At 42.8% G+C, this 23,046-nt stretch overlaps 1 protein-coding gene across 3 annotated transcripts in view; it reads left to right on the plus strand.

Annotated features, from left to right (window-relative positions):
- The first annotated feature begins 19,529 nt into the window (after positions 1–19,529).
- Positions 19,530–23,046, plus strand: part of AHCTF1 (AT-hook containing transcription factor 1) — a 60,299-nt gene continuing 56,782 nt past the window's right edge. For 2 of the 3 annotated variants that reach the window (XM_020788020.3, XM_020788036.3), the window contains exon 1: positions 19,673–19,910. The gene's annotated coding sequence lies outside the window, so the exon portion shown is untranslated. The other variant, XM_020788029.3, reaches the window with a different exon arrangement.

The raw sequence follows: 23,046 nt of genomic DNA on the forward strand, positions 1-23,046 counted from the left end.
ATAATAAGCTATGTGATGAAACACAACAGAAGGAAAGTAGAGAAAAATTCTCTATCAGTTTGGAAAACTAGTAAATGTGTCAGGCTAATGATCATAATCAGATTTGACCACACAGCTCCAGCTATTAAAAATGGCTGTGTCTACCTATCCATAAAATTGAGAAAGAAGCATTACTCTGTAAATTCTTTCCATTTGTGTACAAGAAAGATATTGCATGTTAACCAGTTCATAAGTATTTGCTTTTGGGGTATGTGTGTGTGAGCTCTTCAAAGAAAGCTGCAAGGTATACCCTGGGTTCAAACTTGGTCATTCAGCCATGGAAACTCACTGATGGATGGGAATGGGAGACACCCCTTGAACACCTCAAAACCATAATACATTGCCATAGGTTGGAAAAAAACTTGACAGCACATAACAATTAAGTGTTAATACTATGCAGGGGGGACATTTTTATAATTAACAATCATCAAAAAAGGTCCAAAATAGGTAAAGATGTAAACATCATAGCAAGGTATTTTGGCTGCCACCTTCTTTGATTGCTCTGAATAAAAGTGTGCTGCATTCAACATGGTAGTTGTGGAATACAGAGCCTGGAATATTCCAGTGTTAGTTGACCATGTTAGGTATTGCCCCCTAGGTCCATACCATGACGTACTCAGGCACCAAGTCTGTAAAAGTCTCAAAATTCTTCCTTTTTTCCTAGTGTTAAGAGTCTGATATCCCAATCACTAACTGGCCCTGATGTTTTGCATCAAAGTAGCCTCTGCTCATTCCAATAGCCTTGTCAAGATTGCAGAGGGCTCTTAAAGGTGTGTGTTTCTTTTTTGCTTGCATGGTCTAGATCAGTGGTTCTTAACCTTTGTTACTTGGATGCTTTTGAACTGCAACTCCCAGAAACCCCAGTCAGGACAGCTGGTGGTGAAAGCTTCTGGGAGTTGCAGTCCAAAACTCCTGAGTAACCCAAGGTTAAGAACCAGTGGTCTAGATGGCATCATGGACACCTGTACTCAATGATGTAAACTTGATGGCAGAACCTGCAAGTGAGGTTCTATTTATATACTAGGTCCTGTCAGTCAGGGTACTCTTAAAGGTGATTGTGATTCTAAAATACAAAACGTGGTGCCACATTTATACTCACAAGAGGTATAATCTAGAATTAGGGTTGTCATGCTTCAGCCTTTGGCCCTGAAATGTTGGTTTGGTGGTTCATGCTCTAGATCTCAGGCTTTGGCCCTGAAATCTAAGGGAATGGGATATTACTGACCTGGCAACTTTAGTGGTTCTCAGGAGCTTCATTCTGGCAAACTGCAAATTGTCAGGTTTACTCTTGTCTAGAGACGGGGGTTTTGCATTCACATACAAATGCTACTGGCTTGATGAACACCCACCCCCAGAGCCCAGCAGACCATTTACTGTATGGCATGCATGGCCCACACCATCTTCTGCGCCTCAATCGCGACAGTAGCTCAGCTGCAACACCCTTGCCTCCCTGCTCACCCAACCACTCCTACTGGGGCACAGACAACAATGCGGCCATGCGCACCACAAAGTAAGTTGTCCAGTGGGATCTGGGTCTGGGTGTTCATTAAGCCAGCAACCCATTTCTACTCTTCTCCCACCTGTCATATGGAAAACATGTTTCTTTTTAGCAATGGGCTTGCTTTCCACTGTGCAACTACTTCACAGAACTATTTCATTGGCCTTCATATTCCTTACTGTATCCCCACATTGTCAGTCTGGTTCACACAGGCAGCAGTTTGCAGCTGTTACTGAATGACCTTGCCCCATGGCATCATAAGGATGCGCATGCCTATGACACCACAAAGGCTTTATTCTGATTTAGGGTTTGGCTCTAAAATCTCAGAGAATGGAATGTTGCTGACCTGGCAGTCCTATTCAGAATTCCTGGCTGGTGGTTTGAAGACCGTAAACTCTTTAGAGTTGGAGCCTTTCAGAAAGCTTGTTGACAGCTTTTGCAAATATCTTTGAAAATACATAGATTTTGAAAGATCTATGTGCACAACACTATATTGTTTTATGTGGGTGGATGCCTTGCAACAATTCTAGTTCATAATTCTAGTCCTTCACAGTGAAACATGGACATTAGAAACACAGGCCAAAATCAAAGGATGTTCCACACATCCTTCCCTCCTTTACAACTGTTGACTATGTCTAAGTAGAGCAAAGACCAGCCATATGTGGCTATATGTAGCTCCCTATGACCATCTTTGCAGATCTTCCCAACTGCACCATAAAATTACAACAGTTCCACCCTGAAATATGTTACAAGGGGCGTACACACTTTGAATCTCTTGAGAATGTTGCTACCAGTGGGTTGCTGCAGGCAACATCAGAGTAGGCACTACTGAGAAACAAGGTTCACACTCCCTACTTGTCATGTTTCTCATTGGTGATTTATAGGGAGTAGTAATTAAGACAATGGTGGTGGGAGGTTGATACTCCCTGGTGGACTCCAGAAAGTGGGGCAAGGCACCTCCATGCCATCCCTAAAGCAGAGAGGGAGCTGTTCCATATCTTCAAAATACTGCTGCTTTAAATCAGTACAGATCATCAATCTACACTTAACATCAAGCAACACAGCAAAATAAAAGTATTTCCTGCTATTACAGTGTTTTCCCTTTCAGAGCTTTGTGTGTGAGCAAATTAAGCCATGCTTACCTCAAAAGCAAGCTAATTACAATATGCAGTGTGAGACAAACTCATGTTATAATCAACCAATGTTTTCTATCTCTCAGGTAAGCTCTCTTATCTCACTGTGTCATCTAGTTTGAGCCTCAGTGGTTCTGTGGAGTTTCAGAAAGAAGTTGTTCACTGCTCCATTTATAGATGCCAGAGACTGAACATGGGACAATTTGCTTGCAGAGCATGCACTCTACCACTGAACAAGGGCTTACAATGATCAATATGTTGCTGTGAGACCAGCTAATTATTATACAAATCGCAACAGCTTTGAATTTGTCTGTCTTCTCTCCTTGTGCTTTGTTCTTTCACTACATTCATATTCTTCTGTGGGTTTTTTTTCCTGTGGAACTCCAGATACAGAGCTGACGCCCAGCTATTCAGCTTGTGCCTTTATACTGTGCCCTAATGCAGAGCTGGGGAGTGTGCAACTGTCCGTTTACTGTAGAAGTATCATATCTATCATCCTTCACCATTGCCTATGCTGGCTAGGCTAGAGGGGGCTGTGGAACAACAATACTTGAAGGGCCAATCCTACTCTGATGTTGCACATGCAATCTGTCAAACCATTGCTCTTGGAGGAAAGGTTGAAGAGAAAAGGTAAAGGTAAAGGTTCCCCTTGACATTTAGTCCAGTCGTGTCCGACCCTAGGGGGCAGTGCTCATCCCCGTTTCCAAGCCATAGAGCCAGCGTTTTGTCTGAAGACAATATTCCGTGGTCACGTGGCCAGTGTGACTTAGACACGGAACGCTGTTACCTTCCCACCGAGGTGGTCCCTATTTATCTACTCGCATTTGCATGCTTTCGAACCACTAGGTTGGCGGGAGCTGGGACAAGCGACAGGCGCTCACTCCGTCACGTGGATTCGATCTAACGACTGCTTGGTCTTCTGACCCTGCAGCACAGGCTTCTGCGGTTTAGCCCACAGCGCCACCACATCCCTTTTTTAGGTTTTGAAGAGAAAACATACCCCAAAATTTATCCAGAAGAATGAATGTAACATTGTAGATTGATTCAGACATTGAAACTCATCCACCCAGAACAGCCCTTGTGAATGCTATTTCTCCAAAGACAAAGCAAGTCTGATCCAGTGTAGGCACACAAATGAAAAATTCCACTCCCTGGTGGTGATCAATGCTTTCAGATTATGACAGGAGTGAACACCAGGCCCCAGTACTTCTGTTCTGCGGATGCTCTAGGGCAGATTTTAGGATATCAGTTCACTGCTGTGCATATAAAGGAATGTCAGGCATCTGGGCAGGCATTCGTATTTGTTTTTCTAAAATAAATGGTATTGGGCATATTAGTAAAACATTTGAAACATAGGAGAGGTATCTCTCATGTGAATAATCCCTTCTGACTCACTGAAGCCACACCTTCCAAGACAAGAACTGTATGTACCTTCAGTAAACGAACTAGCTGAACTATCAGGTGCAGTGAAGCTGTCTTCAGTCATTTGCTCAGAAAGAGCAAACATAGTCAAAATCTCCCAAGACAGGCCTTTTGTTTTTCTTTCTTTTTTCTTTCTTTCCTTACAAATGGCACAACTTTGCAGAAAGCATTTGAGTCTGCTGCTATTCCAGTGGGCAAGTAAGCTGCAAGTTGAAAAGTGATTCAGGATTAGCTCATGGATCAAATGGGGAGAGGCAATCCAGATAATAAGCAACCTAGCGCGTAATCTGTGATGGCCCTGCCCAGAGGTGGGATTGACCCGGTTCGCACCGGTTCCATAGAGGTGGTTGTTATTTTTTATTTTAGTTCGGAGATCCGGTTACTGGCCTGAGATGAATGAAGCCGGAGGAGCCAGGTGACCAGCGACGAGCGGGGGAGGGAGGGGGGCTATGTGTTTTTTTTCAAGTTAAAGACAACTAAGGCTGTTGCTCTGACAATTTGAGGAGACAAATGGCAGGCTTACTCAAAAACAGGAAGACAGCTATCAGTTTTTTAACACTAGTAAGATTTACCATCAGGCCAGGGTTGAAGAAAGCAAATCAACATATCAAAGGGGAATCGAAACTATCCAGACATTCAGGCTGGGGGCTGGAGGGACTGCGAGGAGGAGGAGGAGGAGGAGGAGGAGGAGGAGGAGGAGGAGGAGGAGGAGGAGGGACTAAAGCATACTAATCAAGGATTTGTGACCAGCATCTTCAAGAGGACTGTGTTGAGATAAGTTTAAGTTTCAAGCTTTCATTTTTGAGATTATTCAAGTAAGTAAGTATAATACATAAAAGGCAAACTATGTTTGAGCATAAAGCTGGCTTTTTATTAACTATTTCCCTGCCTTAGCTGTTTGCCATGCAGTCTTGACTCTGGCAGGCAAAGACTTTTGTGGTAGGCTTTTTTAATATGCAAACTGCTGTGGAGAAATGGAGGGAGGGAAATGAAATGGGATTGCTTTTTAAAATTTTTATCATGTAAAATATATTTTCAAAATTATTTCAACAGGATTCCCTTTAGAACCTTTTAGCATTTATGTATTATTGCATCTTTATGCTGCCTTATAGTGGGATGTAAAAAAAAAAATTATCATTGTGTCAGGGTTTGTGAACCACTGGAGACACTCTGCAGGGAGAAAGATGGGTTAAAAATAAAAACAAACAAACAAACAACCCAAGGCTCCAGGGTTTTAAAAAAACTGATACTTCTATTTTTTGAAAGAAATAAATACCTGAACTTTGGAGAAAAAAGGTCAGAAGCCTGTTGGTGATTAATTAGTTATTTAGATTTTCAGGGAGGGAACATGCTACTTTTTCCATTGGTATGCGGAAATCTAGTATTTAGGATCTATGGAAAAACTAATGGGGAACCAGGCTCTATCAGGTATTATATTTTATTATGATTGTAAAAAATTTAAAAGTGGCTAAGGGCATCTATTTGCAAAGGCTTTCACGGCTGGGATCTGATGGTTGTTGTGGGTTTTTCAGGAAGAACAATTTTCAGAACACGGCCAAAGAGCCCGAAAAAAACCCACAACAAACAATTAAGGGAATAACCTTTCAACTTTCTGGAACTAGATGCATAAAAAACCTGTTGTTGCTGTTATTGTTATGTGTCGTTAAATTCCCCCCTACTTAGGGTGCCCCTAGGAATGAGCAATCTCCAACATGGCTTGGCCTCAACAGCCCTGCCCATCTATTGCAAACTCAAGCTTGTGGTTTCATTAGGAAGTAGGTCCATCTTGCATTTAGCCTTCCTCTTTTCCTGCTGCCTTCCACATTACCAAGTATTATGGTCTTTTTCAATCTATGCCTGCCTTCTCATGATGTGCCCAAAGTAGTACAGCCTCAGGTTTGTTTTTTTTTTTTTTTTGCCTCTGGAGATAATTTAGGCTTAATTGGATCTAGAACCCAATTACTCATATTTTTTGGCAGTCCAGGGTATCTGCCATACGATCCGATCAGGCCAAGGGTGTCTGCAAAGATGATTGAATTTTTGTTAATTGGGACAGTCCTCTTTGAAGAGCCACATGTCAGCATGCTGTTTTAAGCTTCTGTTTTTGCAACGTTGCCCCTTTGCGCTGTCCTCAACAGCCCTGCACAGCTGGTGCAAACTCAACCTTGTGGGTTCTTTGATGGTGTCAATCCATCTCACATTTGGTTTTCCTCTTTTCCTGTTGTCTCCAACTTTTCTACAGAACCTGGAATGGGGAGGGATTAAATGTTGGTGAATTGGGGAGTGGGCGGGAGATGCTTGCGTGGCAGCCTAGTATTGAGTCAACATGTTTTTACAATTATTTTGTAAGAAAAAGTGACTCATTTGAAAACAAGACGAAAGGAGCAGAACCCACAAGCTGCAAAAAAGCATACATTTCATAAATAAATAACTGGCCAATGGGTTTCTCTGGCCACTGTTTTGAGGGAGATCGTAACCCTGTCTTTGTGGTTGGTGCAGGATTCTGGGAGTTGTAGTCCCCCCATTAAGGGCATTTATTTGCAAAGCTTTCACGGCTGGGGTCTGATGGTTGTGGGTTTTTTGGGCTCGTTGCCCATGTTCTGAAGGTTGTTCTTCCTAACGTCTCACCACAGAGACTGGAAGAAATGTTAGGAAGAACAACCTTCAGAACACGGCCAAAGAGCCCGAAAAAAACCCACAACAAACAATTAAGGGAATAACCTTTCAACTTTCTGGAACTGACAGTTAGATGCATAAAAAACCTGTTGTTGCTGTTATTGTTATGTGTCGTTAAATTCCCCCCTACTTAGGGTGCCCCTAGGAATGAGCAATCTCCAACATGGCTTGGCCTCAACAGCCCTGCCCATCTATTGCAAACTCAAGCTTGTGGTTTCATTAGGAAGTAGGTCCATCTTGCATTTGGCCTTCCTCTTTCCCTGCTGCCTTCTACCTTTCCCAGTATTATGGTCTTTTTCAATCTATGCCTGCCTTCTCATGATGTGCCCGAAGTAGGACTTTTCCACAGAACCTGGAATGGGGAGGGATTAAATGATTGTGGCATTGTTCAGAGACCAGTTCACATCCCCGGGGTGGCAGCCCTCTCTTGCTTGTGCTACAGAAAAAGCTTCATTATTACTATTACTGTTGCTTTGTGGTAAGAACTTTTTTTTTCAGAAGGGGTCAGAGAATTTGAGAGTTATTCTCAAGTTCATCTTCGCTTTACATGTGTGTTACGTGCCATTCAAGATGACCCTAATGGGCCTTTTAAGGCAAGTGAGGTTCTCCTTCTTCCTTCCCTTCTTCCCACACAACTACCTTCCTTGTTTCCCCAGAGCAGGGAATAGAGATTAAACCTGCACTGCATGGGGTTACACAGCACTCTCCTTGAAAACTAAGGCTTGTATTTTAGGACTCTTCCCTGAGGACTTGTGTGGGGCTGAAGGAGAAAAGGGGCAGCAGAGGAGGACAGAGGAGATGAAAATGGAAGGTGGAAATTTGGGGAAGACAGTGGAGGGGGGGGAGTCTTATGTTTTTGGTGAAACTGTGGCATGAAGGAAAAGTGGAAAATGAGAAGAGGAAGCAGCTGCCAGGGCTCTGAGGGAAGCCATCATCACTACCAGCGCCGCCACCAACACCAACACCCCCAAAGCGACTGACGAGGAGAAGCGGTGGGTGCGGGGTGGAGGGGAAAGATGGAGGAGGAGGAGACCTCAGAGGAGTCAGTAACTGAAGGACCGATTGAGGTGGTGGGGGTGAGGTGGAGTGGCAACAGACTGAAAAGGGAACATACCTTCCAAGCCACAAGGAAGCGGGGGGGGAGAAGAACTCCACAACAGGTGCGCAAAGGCTGCCTCCAGGTAACAACAAACAGGGCTATCAGTCATTTCAGGAGCAGGAAAGGGGAGGGAAGCAATTTTTACTGGTGAGCTATAGGGCAAAATAGGAGGTAAAGGGAAGGAGAGATGTGTCAGTTCTCTGTCAAACTTGGTCATAAGCACCCACTGTGAGGTGTGTGTTTGTGTGTGTGTTTTTGGCACATGCCCATGGTGAGGGTAACAGCAGCAGTATACCCAAACAGATGCACTTATCCAGATGTCTTAATTATGTGAGAAGTAGTTGTGATAATAGGCAGTAGGGAGACCACTGTGGAAGAAATCCTCATCAGATCCCACTGTCCTGGGCATTTACTTACTTATTTACATATTTATTTACATATTTATTTACATATTTACATATTGACTTAGTGACTTAGTGACTTATTTATTTATTTATTTATTTATTTATTTATTTATTTATTTATTTATTTATTTATTTATTTATTTATTTATTTATTTATTTATTTATCATTAGGACATAGAACCTGTTGTTAATTTATTTGAATCCCACCACTGGCCCTGCCCATCTGCAGGAGACTTAGGCTTCTAGCAATGCTGGCAAAAGGCGCCTCAAATAGTAACATACCTATGGCAGCATGAACTTTGGAAGATTAAGCCTACCACTGCTATAATGAAAATGCTATAAAGGCTTAACAGTGTTAACATGTGAGCAAATCCTGGGTTCATCCAGCAAAGGTAATATAAAGTTGGGTTAATTATTTATTCATGGTTGTTATTTCATACTGAACTTACAGTTTTTAAAAATGCCGAAGGACTGTTTGCTGTCTTGCAGTAATTGTTCTACTGGGCTTCTTCTTTGCCTATTGATGCTATCATTTGATGGAGCACCTTTTCTATGTCATGTTACCAAGAATCTCAGGATACCATTTTTTTCACCTCTGGAGACACAGAACTGTATCTTCAGAAGCACTATAAGACCTTGTGAATGATCCTTCATGTAGCTGTTTTATGTATTTTTATTATACTGTATAGCTGTTTCACTATACTACCCTTCTACTCAAGAGCTCAGTGATATTATCTGTCCTATTTCATCTTCACACAACTCCTGGGCTAAGACAAATTTGCTTGGTGAGTGTGGTGGTTGTGTGTGGCTCAAACCTTCCTCTCTCGGGTCCTAGCCCAGTCACCTCACTGCATGGGCTGGAAGCAGTAACATTGCTAGACTCAAATGAAGTCATATAGTGACACCTATTCTATTATGTGACCAAGATGGCCATTGGAACCAACACTTTGCCAGGAGTGCTGAACTGAAACTGTGCTGAACTGAAACTCATTTCATCCAAAAAGTGTTACAATTTAACTATCCTTGCCCTATCTGATCTAATTTTTGTGCCACTGTTGTAGCTCCAGTCCTGGTCTAGCAGAGGTCTGGAAGTAATGTAACTCCTCCCTCAGTCCCACTCCTTCTCTGGCTTCTTTGTTGGCAGATCTTAGTCAACAACCAGCACAGCACTCTGGAGGCAGATTTCTTGATGTCTGCTGGCAGAAGACATCTCTGCTGACAAAAGGGGATTTCTACTGGGATAAGAGCCTTGTGCATAATCTTAACTTCACAGAGCCAGTATATTATTGAGTTAGGATGCATTATGTTAACCTATCCTTCTCAGCCCCATCTCCTGCTACAGACATTGTAAAGATTGCAAGAAAATAGCCTAACAAATTTTCTATGAAAGCCTCTTGTCCCCTTGCAGGTGAAATGCCAATGTTTGCTAATTCTTCCTTTTTATATAGTCTCACCTCCATTCCAGAGGGCCAGACTTTCCAGAACACACAGCGAATAGGTTGAGGAAAGAGAATTGGCAAAAGCCATCTCCCTTATTTTTCCAGCACAAGCAAACTCTCAAATCAAATATCTGCATGTCAAGCACTATACAAATGATAAATATTAATGAAATGTCATAAACATATTTTGTGACACATTTATATTCCACTTTTTCCAATATTTAAAAATTGCAATTTCTTAGGAACAAAAGCTATAACATCATTAACCAGAGAGATAGTACAGTACTAGTAAGTTAAAACCAAAACCTGATCTGCCACATATAAACAAAGACCAGTTATTTATTTCTTGCAAACATTTCTAATTATCAAATAGCCTTGAGAAGACATTTCTTGAACTCTTATGTTAAATGCATAAACTTAATGAAGGCCAGGGTGGAGAGATAAATGGTGTAATCAGACAAACTGTAAGAACTGCCGTTATATCAATTCTGCCATTATTTAAATCATTTTATAAATTTTTGTTCACAGGAGATCCAGGTAAAATCGATTCATTTGGCCAACTGATTGGTTTTGTTCAACCTTGCCAGTATGAGATTTCAAAAATTATCCAATCCCTGAATCACTTCTATCCAGATCAGTTTGACCTGCATGAACATTGCTGTCAATTTACTTGGCACTCACTTGTGTTTTTGGTGCCATGAGCTTAAAAAATGCTAAGCAATGTATCCGTATTCTTTCCTCCAAGAGTTTACTGCTGCATTACTTCCTTGTAACATTCATCCTCGCTTGTCCCTTTCCTTGTCAATGTGGAGTAACACCCCACCTAGTGTCCTCTGAGGAACAAAGTGCCCTAAAGCCAAAAACTTGCCAATTGAAACTTTTCATTATGAAACATCTTCCAATAAAGCTTTCACATTTTTTCACATGAATTCATAAGCTGCTTTAGCAATATATCATTTAGGTTTTTTCATTTTTAAAAAAAAAACCCAATTTTAAAGTAAAATGCTCCTGAAACAGAATGGAAAAGACATCTGAGTAATTTATATATCATATCACTATACAGAAATATATATCAGTATAGTCATATATCAAAGATATATGAAGCAAGAAATTGAAACAATTCAAAGGGCCCATGTTATTAGGTCCAAAGAGAGAACCTGGTGTGGGATAAATTACTTGAGGGGGGAAGAAGATGATAGTGCAACCAGCAGCCCAGTTAACATGTGAGTCAGCACCTGAATATCAGAATGGTTAACAGAGCAAATTTCACTCTTTGAAAAGAAATTGCATCCACACTTCTTATTGTAGTAAAATAGGAAGGATTATATTTATGAGAGAAACACATTGAGACAGAAAGGACAAAAAGAATCCTAATTTAAGCTAACCAAATAGCAGCAAGCCATGGACTCTCCCTTGTTTAAACACACACACACACACACACACACACACACCATATAACATAAAAGCAAGATGTCTCCTCTATCTTCTCCCAGAGAAGGGCAAGAAGGAAATGTGGGAACAACAAAAGTGAAATCAGCAACACTAAGAGTGTCAGTTCATGTTGAAGAAATGTGAACATAGGACAGAGCAAGACAAAGAACATTCCAGGAAACCTGGGGAGGGTTTCCTCTCCTGACTTTTCCACATACAAAGACATACATCTTAGCTTAAACTGAGTTGTATCTAGCCATCTCCAATAAGAGAGAATAGTACAGTACGAGTGGGATGTATTGGTTCTTAACATGGAATGAGTACTGGGCTAAGAGTACTAAACTGGACAGAGGTTAAAAAGCAAGATGAAAAAGGCTTTGGGGTAGGGAAAGACATATAGAGCTCTATGTGTGTGACCAACCCTGAGCAAAGGTATCAATGTGCAGGTTCTCTTTGCCAACAGAAATTCTAGCGACAATGATAACTCAATTCACTACCATGTAATTTGAATGGTGGTTTAGCTTGTTTTGTGAGGAAATGTGTTTTTTTTAAAGGGTGGGAAAGAAGATAAAAGATTTCCATAGTCCAATTCCAACATTTATCTGCTACACCCTTGGTTCTGTTGTGTCACACTACAGGCCTACCTAGTCCAACATCTTGTTTCCCATATAGGCCAACTAGATAAGTATCTCTAAGAAGTTCACAAGAAGGATACAAAGTGTAGGTGAAGAAATATTAGAGGAAACATTTTGTGCCCATTGGCTACATCTAAAAGCACTTTGACCTTGTGTGTACGTATGTATCTATACTGTGTTCCCCCCCCAAAAAAAATAAGAAACAGTTTTATATTAATTTTGCTCCAAAATGCATTATTTTCAGGGGATGTTTTTTTTTCATGTACAACAATCCACATTTATTCAAATACAGTTGCATCATCTTCAGGTTGCTGCACAATGCTGCACAATGGTGGAGGGCAGGGTTTCACTTAACTGGGGCTTATTTTGGGGGTAGGGCTTATATTACGAGCACCCTGAAAAATCATACTAGAGCTTATTTTCAGGTTAGGTCTTATTTTCAAGGAAACGGTAGATACATATATACACACAAGCTCAAGGTGGTACAGATATATATATGTATGTGAGTATACATACTTAAACAATATACTGTACACTCATACACATACAGTATATGATAGTTGTTGAAATCCTGTTGTAATAGCATAGTAAGTCATACTAGAGTAAGCCTATTGGATCACTGGGAACTCATTTCTTTTATTTGAATGGACTCACTCTGGTTGTGACTTACTTTAGGCAAGTTTGAACTAGTGGAACCTACAGAGGAGTTGATTCACCTAATCCCCACTGATTCAACAGACCTACTCTAGTGCAGATTACTATGCTAAACAACAGGATTTCAGTCATTATGACAATGCCTATATAATGAATATTATGTATATTTATGGAGAGATTGATTGATTAAACATTCTACATAAATCTCTCTTCCATTAATTTGTCTAATTCATACTTAATTAGATAAATTTGGTAGTCATAACTATGGCAATTAAGTCCATCCATTACAATGCATAGTGTGAGGAAGCAAAATGCTTTTCAAAAAATAAATTCAGGCTGGCCTTTCAAAAGCTACATTCACTTTCCACACTTACTAGTTCTGACACCAATTAGGTTTATGTTTTTAGTAGGTTCTGCAAAGCCCTTTTCAATTTCTATTAAATTATTCCTACTCTACTGGAGAACAGTAGAATTCCTGTTACACTGTTTCTGGCTCATTAACCCTGTAATTGCTTTGGTTTTGATGTCAGTAACCATTTATCAAGTGGGACGTGGTGGCACTGCGCAGAAGCCTCCGTGCTACAAGGTCGAAGACCAGCAGTCGTAAGATCGAATCCATGTGACGGAGTGAGCTTCTGTTGCTTGTCCCAGCTCCTGCCAATGTAGCAGTTCGAAAGCATGTAAAAATGCAAGTAGATAAATAGGTACCACCTCAGCGGGAAAGTAACAGCGTTCCATGTCTAGTCGTGCTGGCCACATGACCATGGAAACTGTCTTCGGACAAATGCTGGCTCTATGGCTTGGAAACAGGGATGAGCACCGCACCCTAGAGTAGAACACGACTGGACTAAATGTCAAGGGGAACCTTTATCTTTACCTAACCATTTATCAATGACCGAATATTCAATAAACATACGTGCAGAGCCTTTAAACAAAACATATGCACACTGATTACACATTACTAAACATATACGTATATTACTGACCATCAAGGCAGAATAGCTGGTGGTAAGGAAAATCAACACAGGTAAATATCATGGGATTGTATCATTAACAGTCCTGTGAAAGTGTTAGTTCAAGAAGACTGAGCTGTATCTTCATGGTAAGATAAATAAGTTCTGCATAAACAAGACATGGGCATAGGCTACATTAGATACGTAGGAGGAAAACTGTGATTTAATTGTAGAGTACCAGGTTAGGAAAAGATGTTCAAATTTTACAAAAACACTTGTACTTTTAGTACAAACCAGGGTAAGGAAAGTTTTGTATGAAATGCCATTGACCCACAGGAAACATTAGACGGGTGCCAGAACATAGACATCAGTGGTATAAGCATGCTTGGCATCCCTAAGTGAACCCAATTTCCAGCTAAACATGCCTTCAAAGCAAAGCTGAGTTTAGTTAACACTGATGGATCCAAATTCTGAATGTATGACAAAAAGAGGAGCTGAAATAGCAACAATGGAGTTATTCACCGGTACCTGTGGAAACCTCTCCCACTTGCTCAGGGCAGGACACTCATTTCTCCCCAATCTCAAAAATTCCACCCTCTATGCCCTCTGTGAAGATGATATTGAGGACTTGGGGTCTATCTGGAGCAGAGCAGGATTTTGCACAGAGAGATGCAGTAGGCAATGGGAACAGGCAGAGCCTAAGCAGAAGATCCCTGCATTCCAGCTGGGCTTACTCCTCCATTTCCTCTGTTGGGAGAGGCAGGTCTTGCTGAGATGCTTGAGTTTCAGACATGGTTAGGGTGGCCAGGGGCAAAGACAGCTGCATGTCCATGGGCACAGCGCCTTTGGAGCAGGTCCCCAAGGTACAGGAGGGCACTGTTCTTCTCACAACAATGCCACCCAGCACAGGAAGATCAGCTGCCCCAATGGCACCCATGGCCCAGCCTCCTCTCTCTCTCTCTCTCTCTGCGTGTGTGTGTGTGTGTGTGTGTGTAGAGGATGCAGAGGAGCGTGGGGAGCGTGGTGTGCCTGTCAAAGGGTCCCACAGCTCTTCCCCAGGTACCGTGATGGGTTGTTGGGGCAGGGCATGCTGCACAAAGCAGTTAAGACTGTCTGCCTGCTGTCCAGCCCCCGTGGTTCGCTGTCCAGGAGCACGACCTGCATGCACTGCACAACCACCCTGGGCCAGCCTTGCCCTGGCAGCCCCAATGGATCCCTGCTGGCTGCTGCTGCTGCTCTAGCTACTCCATCCTCTCTTCATGTGGGCCCCTACCGACATTGGGCCCTGGGCAAATGCCCAATTTGCCCTCTGGACTTAGCCATGATATTTGCCAGAAAGACATAATGGGAACTGCTGTCCAACCACCAAGGAGGCATCAGGATGGGGAAGGTTAGTTTGGGCCCCCAGATATTCTTGGACTAAAACTTCCAGAAGCCTGCACCACTAGCTGTGCTGGCCAGGATTTCTGGGAGTTGTAGTCCAAGAATACTCAGGGACCCAAGTTTGGGAACCACTGGCTTAGGATATAAGTGGAGATTCCTGTAGAAAATGAGACATATTCAGCCAAAGAAGTTACTTCCTCCAAAGGATAATATAATTTGTGTGCTTGGCAAGGGAACAAAGGATAGACTGCAGACATGTATGTTCATCAGGGCAGGGAACTCTTTTAGTTTCAAAATCTACATGTGGTACTGGGTGACAGGCCGAGGGCCATCTGCAGATGTAAATGTGCATATATCGTCAGGCATGTTTATTCACATGCAATTCCTCCCATATATCCCCCTGACCAGGCAAGGATCAATATGTTTACATTTCCCTGCTTACTGAGATCTGGGCAAGGGACATATGGAGGATATTAAAGAGGGATTACAACTTAAATTCACAACAAGAAACCTTATTGAGCATGCTCAGAGAAAATTACTCATTTGTGCTCAGCTTTGTATCAAAAGCATATACAATGTACTGAGGTATGTGAATAATTGTTCTGAATGATCAGTGTCAACAAGAGGACAGTTTGTTTGCTTTTGTTCTTTTGCCTTCTTCTATATTTGAGCAGGTAGACTTGAAAGCAATCCTTATAAAGCTATCCATATACCAATGCATATCACAGGATGTATAATATACAACATGGGGGTGGGAGAGCAAAAATCTGCTAAAATAAAAGACCTTTTACATTAAGGCCTACTTTTAAATTTAAATTGACATACTCTTCATGTAACGTAGTAGAGTTATATTTACTTTTGAACATGTTATGTAGCACACAACCTTGGATCAGCATCAAATTTGGCACAGATGTACCAGACCACGCTCCTGACACAAGTCTTCAAAGTTGAAATCTGCTCCATGTGTGAGGCAATCTGAAATGTTGACCCTATCAGTCAGGACTCAATTAGCATACTCTCAGGAGGAGAACTTTTAAAGTTTTTCCTGGCCAATCAGGCATTAATGCTGGCAAAGGGATTCTGTGTCAGGTTGTAAAACTTTTTAAAAAGAAATGTTAAAAATAATAAAGAACAAATATTCAGAAGCCCAACTGTGTAAGCTGAGAAATACTATAGTTTCTTTGGTGCCTATTTTCTGTCAGAGTTTCAACCATTCCACTTGTCTTGTCACTATACAATTATCTATTAATTAAGAAAAAAATTTCCAGAGATACTATGTGCCATCGTCACTTATGATATATGGTGATTATGAGTTAATTATCTTTAAAATATGATATAATTAACAGCTCTACTCAGATCTTGCAAACCAACAGCTCATATTAGATTGTTTTCTCTTCCTATTGCTCCCCTCCAGCAGTATTTTATTTTCCAGTAAGCTCTGCCCTTGCGAACCCGTGTCTTATTTTCTGAGACAATCTGTCTCGTATTAGGTGTTTCACTCTTCCTACTGTGTGCGCCTGCACAGACACGCGCGCACACGCACACACCACTTTTCCCAGCGATATTGTCATTTCTGGTCAGTTCTGCATTTTCATTATATGTGCATTGTAGGATAGCTTCAGTTGACTCATTTTTGCTCTACTGAGAGTTAAGCACCCATTTTTTCTGCTTTTCTGGCTGTCTTTCATATTTGTATGGCTCTCCTCTGACACTACATTTCAAATGGGTTTTGCCCGTCTTTCTTCACTGTCTTTCTCTCAAATAATATGAATTATTTTGACCTTGATTTAAAGTTACAGTCTTTGCTATCTCCCAGCTCGTGTTTTTTTAATTTTATTTCAAAAGGTGGTGGGACATCTTTTAGAAAATATGCGCACAATATGTTCCTGGATCTTTTGGTTCAATATATCCTTTCTTCCTCAGGTTGCCTATTCCAAAGAAAGGGTTTGAAAATTAAAACATAGCTTTCTATTCTGCGGAGCAGAACATTAGTTTACCTAAGAGCTTAAAGGAGTTTGTGTGTTTCTCTTATGTACTGTACTTACTCATACCTTTGCTTCACCATTTCATTAAGTCCAAAATAGTCCTTCAAAATATTTTGGCTCAAAGGGATTACAGACTTATCCAAGCTGGTATTTTTAATCATGGACACAGAAGCACAATACGCTACAAACGATTTGTCCTGTGATTGCTAGATGAAGGCAGAAAGAAAAACATGGGTGGGCGTGGCACGCTTGCAGGTGGGTGGGGCACCTATGCATGTGGGTAGTCGGACTGGGCAGGCAGGGGGCAGTGCGTGCGGGGTGTGCGCGAGATCTGTCTCTGCAGCACAGTCCTGCCAAGGCCATGGACCAACAGCAGGCCGGGGGTTGGGGACCCCTGCTGTAGACAATCTTGACTGGTGCCATTGGTGTTGTCAACATTCAGGCTGCAAAGTGTGCCACGCCCACTCATGAGCGCACCACGCACACCTGTGAGCGAGGGTTGCCCCCCACGCACAGACCCTGCCCCCCAGCCAGTCCACAGTTCAGAAAAGGTTGGGAACTACTGGTCAACAGGATACCGTCTTCTGTTCACTACTAGAGATGGCAGTATATGTATACAAATACCCCCGCACAGCTGGACTTAATGAGTCCCCTGCTGCTGCCAGGTCTGCTCTTCCTTCCAATTGCTCTGGAGCTCCCAGTCGGCTATCCACTCCTGGCAGAAGGAGGGAAGACAAGTCTCCCTGTCAGGCTGAAAGTGGATAGCTGACTGCAAGCTTCGAACAACTAGAAGGGAGAGCGGAGCTGTCTGCAGAAGTGTGAGTGGACAGCTGTTATGTCCAGCTGTGCGGGAGTATTCGTATTCATACAGGAATACAAATACCTCCATCTCTATTCACTACCATTCACACTTGTCAATAAAAAGCCATAACAATTACTTTGTGCTGAGGTAAGAAATGGTTAGCAGATGAAAAAAGGAATCAGGTTCTGGAATTTCCATTGATTGGTGTCACTTTATGAAGACATGTGGAATCCTTACTTGGCAAAACAAGGTATATTTCATACTTAACAATATTGACTCACAACTGTATGCTGGTGTGTTTATAAGTAAAGGAATATGCTTAAACATTTATAGATAGCCCTACATCAGAACTGCTTAGTTGAAAAAAAATGGCGTGAAGAGGAAGAGAGCCATGTATGTTGCCTTAGATTAAAGGCAGAATATAAATCAGATAAGTTTTAAATTGCAAATTAAATTAAAACTTATATAGTTTTAAATGTATAATTATACTCATCCCATCTCCTTAACATTTGAGTAGACAGCCAGTGTTGATAGATTGCAGTCTCAGGGTTTTAATTTTTAAATAAAATTGTAGCTTGCAGTTTGTCTAAATTGGTGATTGTGTGTGGCATACAAATGTTGCTTACAGGTATTTATTTGACAGCAAATCTCACTGAATTTTGAGAGGCCAAATTTTTCTTAGAACATTTGCCCTAAATATATAAGGGAACCTGGTGGCACTGTGGGTTAAATCGCAGTAGCCTCTGTGCTTGCAAGGTCAGAAGACCAGCCATCATAAGATCGAATCCACACGACCCATCCCTTGTCCCAGGTCCTGCCAACCTAGTGGTTCGAAAGCATGTAAAAATGTGAGTAGATAAATAGGTACCACCACGGTGGGGAGGTAACGGTGTTCCGTGTCTAGTTGCGCTAGCCACGTCACCACGGAAACTGTCTTTGGACAAACACTGGCTCTATGGCTTGGAGACGGGGATGAGTACCGTGCCCTAGAGTCGGACACGACTGGACTAAATGTCAGTGGGAACCTTTACCTTTATATAAGGCTGAGTTTTAGAAAAATGTTTAATAAATTTTTTTTGTTTGGTAACCCTGTGCAATTAACTGCTAGCACAAAGCTAACTTTATTGGTAGCAAACTCAAAAGATTTTGTAACCTTTGGGTGGTTGTTTATAATAGTGGGCTTTGTTAAAATCTACTGCTTGGGTATTTAAAAAAACTTTAGCACGTGGCTTTGAATTCCTCCCCATAGCATCTTTATTCCAATATGAAGTGGCACTCAAGTTTTTTAAGATGCCACCACGTGTTCCCCATTTTATTTTTCCCATACATAGTGCGAGGTAGGTAAGCCGATTTTTGTCGTAGCCGCGGTTATTTTAAAAGGGGGGGGACCTGTAAGTAGTAGATGTTAACGTAACGTGTGGTTTCCACCTCAATCACGTACTGTATTTGGTTTACCCATACTGTTATTTCTTCACGGGTAAAGCAGGCAGAAGGAGCCGACTACACTTTACCCTCAACAGTTTGGGCTCGTGGGAACAGCGTTAATACGGCCAACTACAATAGGAAAACACCTATTTATCGTTAGTCTGCATTGTACAAAGTTTTTCTCGTGTGGCTACTCCTAAATGGACCCCATAAAAGTTACCTTTTGAACAATAACGCTCAAGTATTATAGGTAAAAATAAAACAAAAGAACAAATAAAAAAGACAAAAACGCGGTGACATCTTAAGAACTGTGTGTTTTTTTTAATGTAAACTTTCGTGGACAAGACAGCACCGCTGTTTGACAGCGGAAAATATCTTTTACAAAGTCTGCTTCATTGCGCACCAAAAGCCAACTAACCGCTACCCACCAGTCTTCTAAGTCTGAAAACAAACTTAAAGCGTCAAGCTTTTAACTGCCCTCAACCGGCGGCTTCGCAGTTCCGTTGGAACGCATTGCGCCTTGGGAAGTGTAGTTTTTCGAAATCTACGTCCGGGTAATTTTCCGGTTCTCCTTCCTAGTAGAGGCTTTGACGCACAACGAAAGGGAGGAAGAAATTTAAAAGTTCCCGCGACGGCTGGGATTTGTTCTCGCGAGAGTCGGTCTCTTTTCCCTTCTCCCTCCCTGCCGGTGAGTGATCGTGGGTGGGGGGGAGAGGCGGCGGCGGCGGCAGAGGTTGGTGTTGGTGCCGCTGCGCAGACCGATTATACCGAGCGAGTGCGGCGGTAGCGGAAGACCGAGCGGGCCCGGCCCGGGGGAGCGCGCCGGCCTCCTCCTCCTTTCCTTCCCTATTTCAACCGCTGCGGCCGAAGCGATGTCGCCGCGCTGAGCCGAACCCGAGCGAGGCAGGCGGTGACACCCGCCTCAGCAGCAGGTACGACACGGCGAAGGCGAGTCTGCCGAGCCCAGTGGGTTAGGCGCGCTTAGCTTCCTTCCCGACTAGGCCCGGCTTTAGGTTGGCGGAGAGAGCGAGGCCTGAAGGAGGCCCCCGCCGAGGGCGCCTTATATAAGCGTCGTCTTTCCCCCCCCCCCCCCGGTGCCACACGCGGCTCTGCCGCCTGCCTGCCTCCCTCTCTCCTCCTTCGGGACGGTCTTCCCCTGTGGCACGGCCGACCTCGCTCCTATCCTCGTCAACCCGCCACATAACGCGTGTGTCTGCACACACGACGACGACCGCCCACCCTTTTAAAGCGAAATGGAAGGGGGGAGGGAGCCCTTGCCTTGCCTCCCAGAGCGGGGAACCGGGCTGGCCGGGCGGCAGTTGCCGGGCTAGGGAAAACGTGCTGAGCAGGGGGGAGCCCGAAAGCCTCCTCGCGGGTGGTTCGCGGGGTATGTGTGTGGCGGGGTGTCGGGTGGCGCGAAGATCGTGGTCGCCCGGGGGCCGCCGCCGGACTCTGGCCTGTTTTTAAGGAGAAGGGCGGGTTGCGGGGGTTGGGGGTTTGCCGGGGAACCGCTGGCGGCGGCGGCGGCGGCGGATTCCCGACAAACGACGCGACAAGCCCGCCTTTGCGAGCGGCCGCAATGGTGGGAGGAAGAGCCATGTTCCAGGGCCGGCGTGAGGAAGGGATCTGCCGTCCGCTGGGATTCGAGCTCCCGAGGGCTTGGCGACTGGGGCACGTTGCCCGTCGCGGAGCCGGCTTGCTTCCTTCCAAGGGGGGGGGGGGAATAGGGAGGGCCTTTCCATTTCCTCGTGCTGCCTATTCAAGACGAACCCCCCGTTGGAATGAATCGGCTTCGGCTCGGTTCTTCCTGGCTGGCCATCATGGGAGACTGGTGTGAATGGGCTGGCCTGTCTGTGCCACAACACCTTGACACCAATGGTCGGTCGTGTGGGCTTGAACATTTTCTTCTGCAGCGGGCAGATGACATGTGTGATTGTTGCTCTGGTTTAAACCCACCCGCCCACAACTTCATGCAAGGAGGCGTTAACCAAGCAGGGAGAGGGTTGTTCTGGAACCTGTACCTGATGCACGATTTTCATTGTTTTTCTTTCTGCTTGCATAGGCAACTAGTTGATGATGTTTTCCCCTCTCACTGTTTGTATCTTTTGAGTCAAAAAAATCTTTGTTATTTCATCTGTGGCTGATTCTCTGGCCTAGTTCATCTGCGCGCATCTCAGTTTATTAAGCCAAGTTAAGTTGTTTCTCATTTGTGGTTTCCTTTCCTCTTTTCTCAACACACTATGACTCACCAATTCCTGGGTTAATTAACCTTGGTTTCCAGGTCAGTCCAAACTGGGAATCTGTGATCACCATGACTGGAAAAAAGCAAGTTCTTAAAGCAGCATCAGACCATGATTTCTTCCTGTCTTGTACTAATCCAGGTCATCACACAAATCCAAAGCAAGAAATGATGATTTATGCAGCAGGCTGACAGTGGAGGATCAAAGAGGTGGAGGATTGAGCATGTGGGAGCTAGATCTGTGTGTGATCTCAGCTTCAGTGCCATATGAAATAAGGATAATGTTCTTAAGCACTTCAAACACTTGTGGTAGACAGTCAAATTTTAAGTAACATATCTTTCAAATAAGATTAACTGCACAATCTTAGGTAGGTCATCTCTAAAGTAGCTCCCGCAGAGAGATAGGTGGGTTTGCACCCTAATTTAGGATAGTGGTCTATCCTTAGTTACACAATTTTTAGGGAAGATATTCTGCGTGATGTCTTTTAGGATTTTAAGAATGAATGAATATGAGAAATGTCTTTCAGTGCTTTGAGGTATCAGTGGATGGAAGTTTGTGAAATTATTTCATTTAAAAGAAATTTAGCCACGGGACATCAGAAGACAAAACCTGACTGCAAACCAGTGTGGCAGATTAGAAGAGAGTTTCATAAAAAGCACTGAACATTTGAGTGGTGATCATATTAATGCAAATAGTTTCCAAGTTGGCATCCAGTGACTTACACCCCGCTGCATCCAAGTATGGATTCTAGATTATTGGTATTCTGCATTTGGTGGTTTGATCATGTAAGTGGGAACCATGTACCAGCTTACATTACATTTGTTGCTGTTTAGTGGTTAAGTCATGTCCGACTGTTCGTGACCCCATGGACTAGAGCACGCCAGGCCCTCCTGTCTTCCACTGCCTCCCGGAGTTGGGCCAAATTCATGTTGGTAGCTTCAATGACACTGTCCAACCATCTTGTCCTTTGTCGTCCCCTTCTCCTCTTTCCTTCACATTTTCCCAATATCAGGGTCTTTTCCAGGGATTCTTCTCATGAGATGGCCAAAGTACAGTATTACTATTCAATATTGTATTGAAGTCCTGCAACTTTCTAGCACCTGTCTCTATGTACATTTTGAGGGTATACATATCTGATAGATCTGAAGAGTAGCTGGCATGTTAAATAAGGGATCAAACAATAAGTAGGCAGTTGATACTCAGGTGAAAGCAATTGAAATTAAGCAGTAGACTATGAAAGAGGCCACTGGTGGTGGAGGAAATAGGAAACTTTCAAGGAGACCTACATAATTTTTAAATATACTGAGAGAGTGGGAGAAATACTGCATGCAGTCTTTCCATTAAAGTTAAATAAAAACACAACCTGTGTAAGCAGATAAGTTTACAAAATTGAGATCTGTGTAATGTGCTCACTAGGAGATTTTATTAATGTCCATTTTGAGTTTTCTAGTGTTAGGAAATATGGTAGAATAAAAAGGGTTTTATCAAAGTTTTATTTTTAATTTTTTTGGTATTTTTAATGTTCTTATCTGCTGTTTGCAAGTAGTTGAATATTTTATTTTGCTGGCAAAAATAAATTTACAAGGGCATCCTGTACATTTTAACTAGAAAACCTTTGACTTCCTCAAAGCTGTTGAAAATATTGACTATTTTATTTATTTATTTATTTAATTTATTTATTAAATTTATACCCCGCCCCTCTAGACCACGTTTACTGGATCCTGGTGATTTAAAAAAAACCTTGCTGTGTGCTGTAATCATAAGTTCCTTTTAATAGGAAAAAGGAGAAAAATTGATGTACTCTGGGAACAAGTCTAGAATTCCAGTC

This window comes from Pogona vitticeps, chromosome 1 (assembly GCF_051106095.1).
Source record: "Pogona vitticeps strain Pit_001003342236 chromosome 1, PviZW2.1, whole genome shotgun sequence".
NCBI classification, from domain to species: domain Eukaryota; kingdom Metazoa; phylum Chordata; class Lepidosauria; order Squamata; family Agamidae; genus Pogona; species Pogona vitticeps.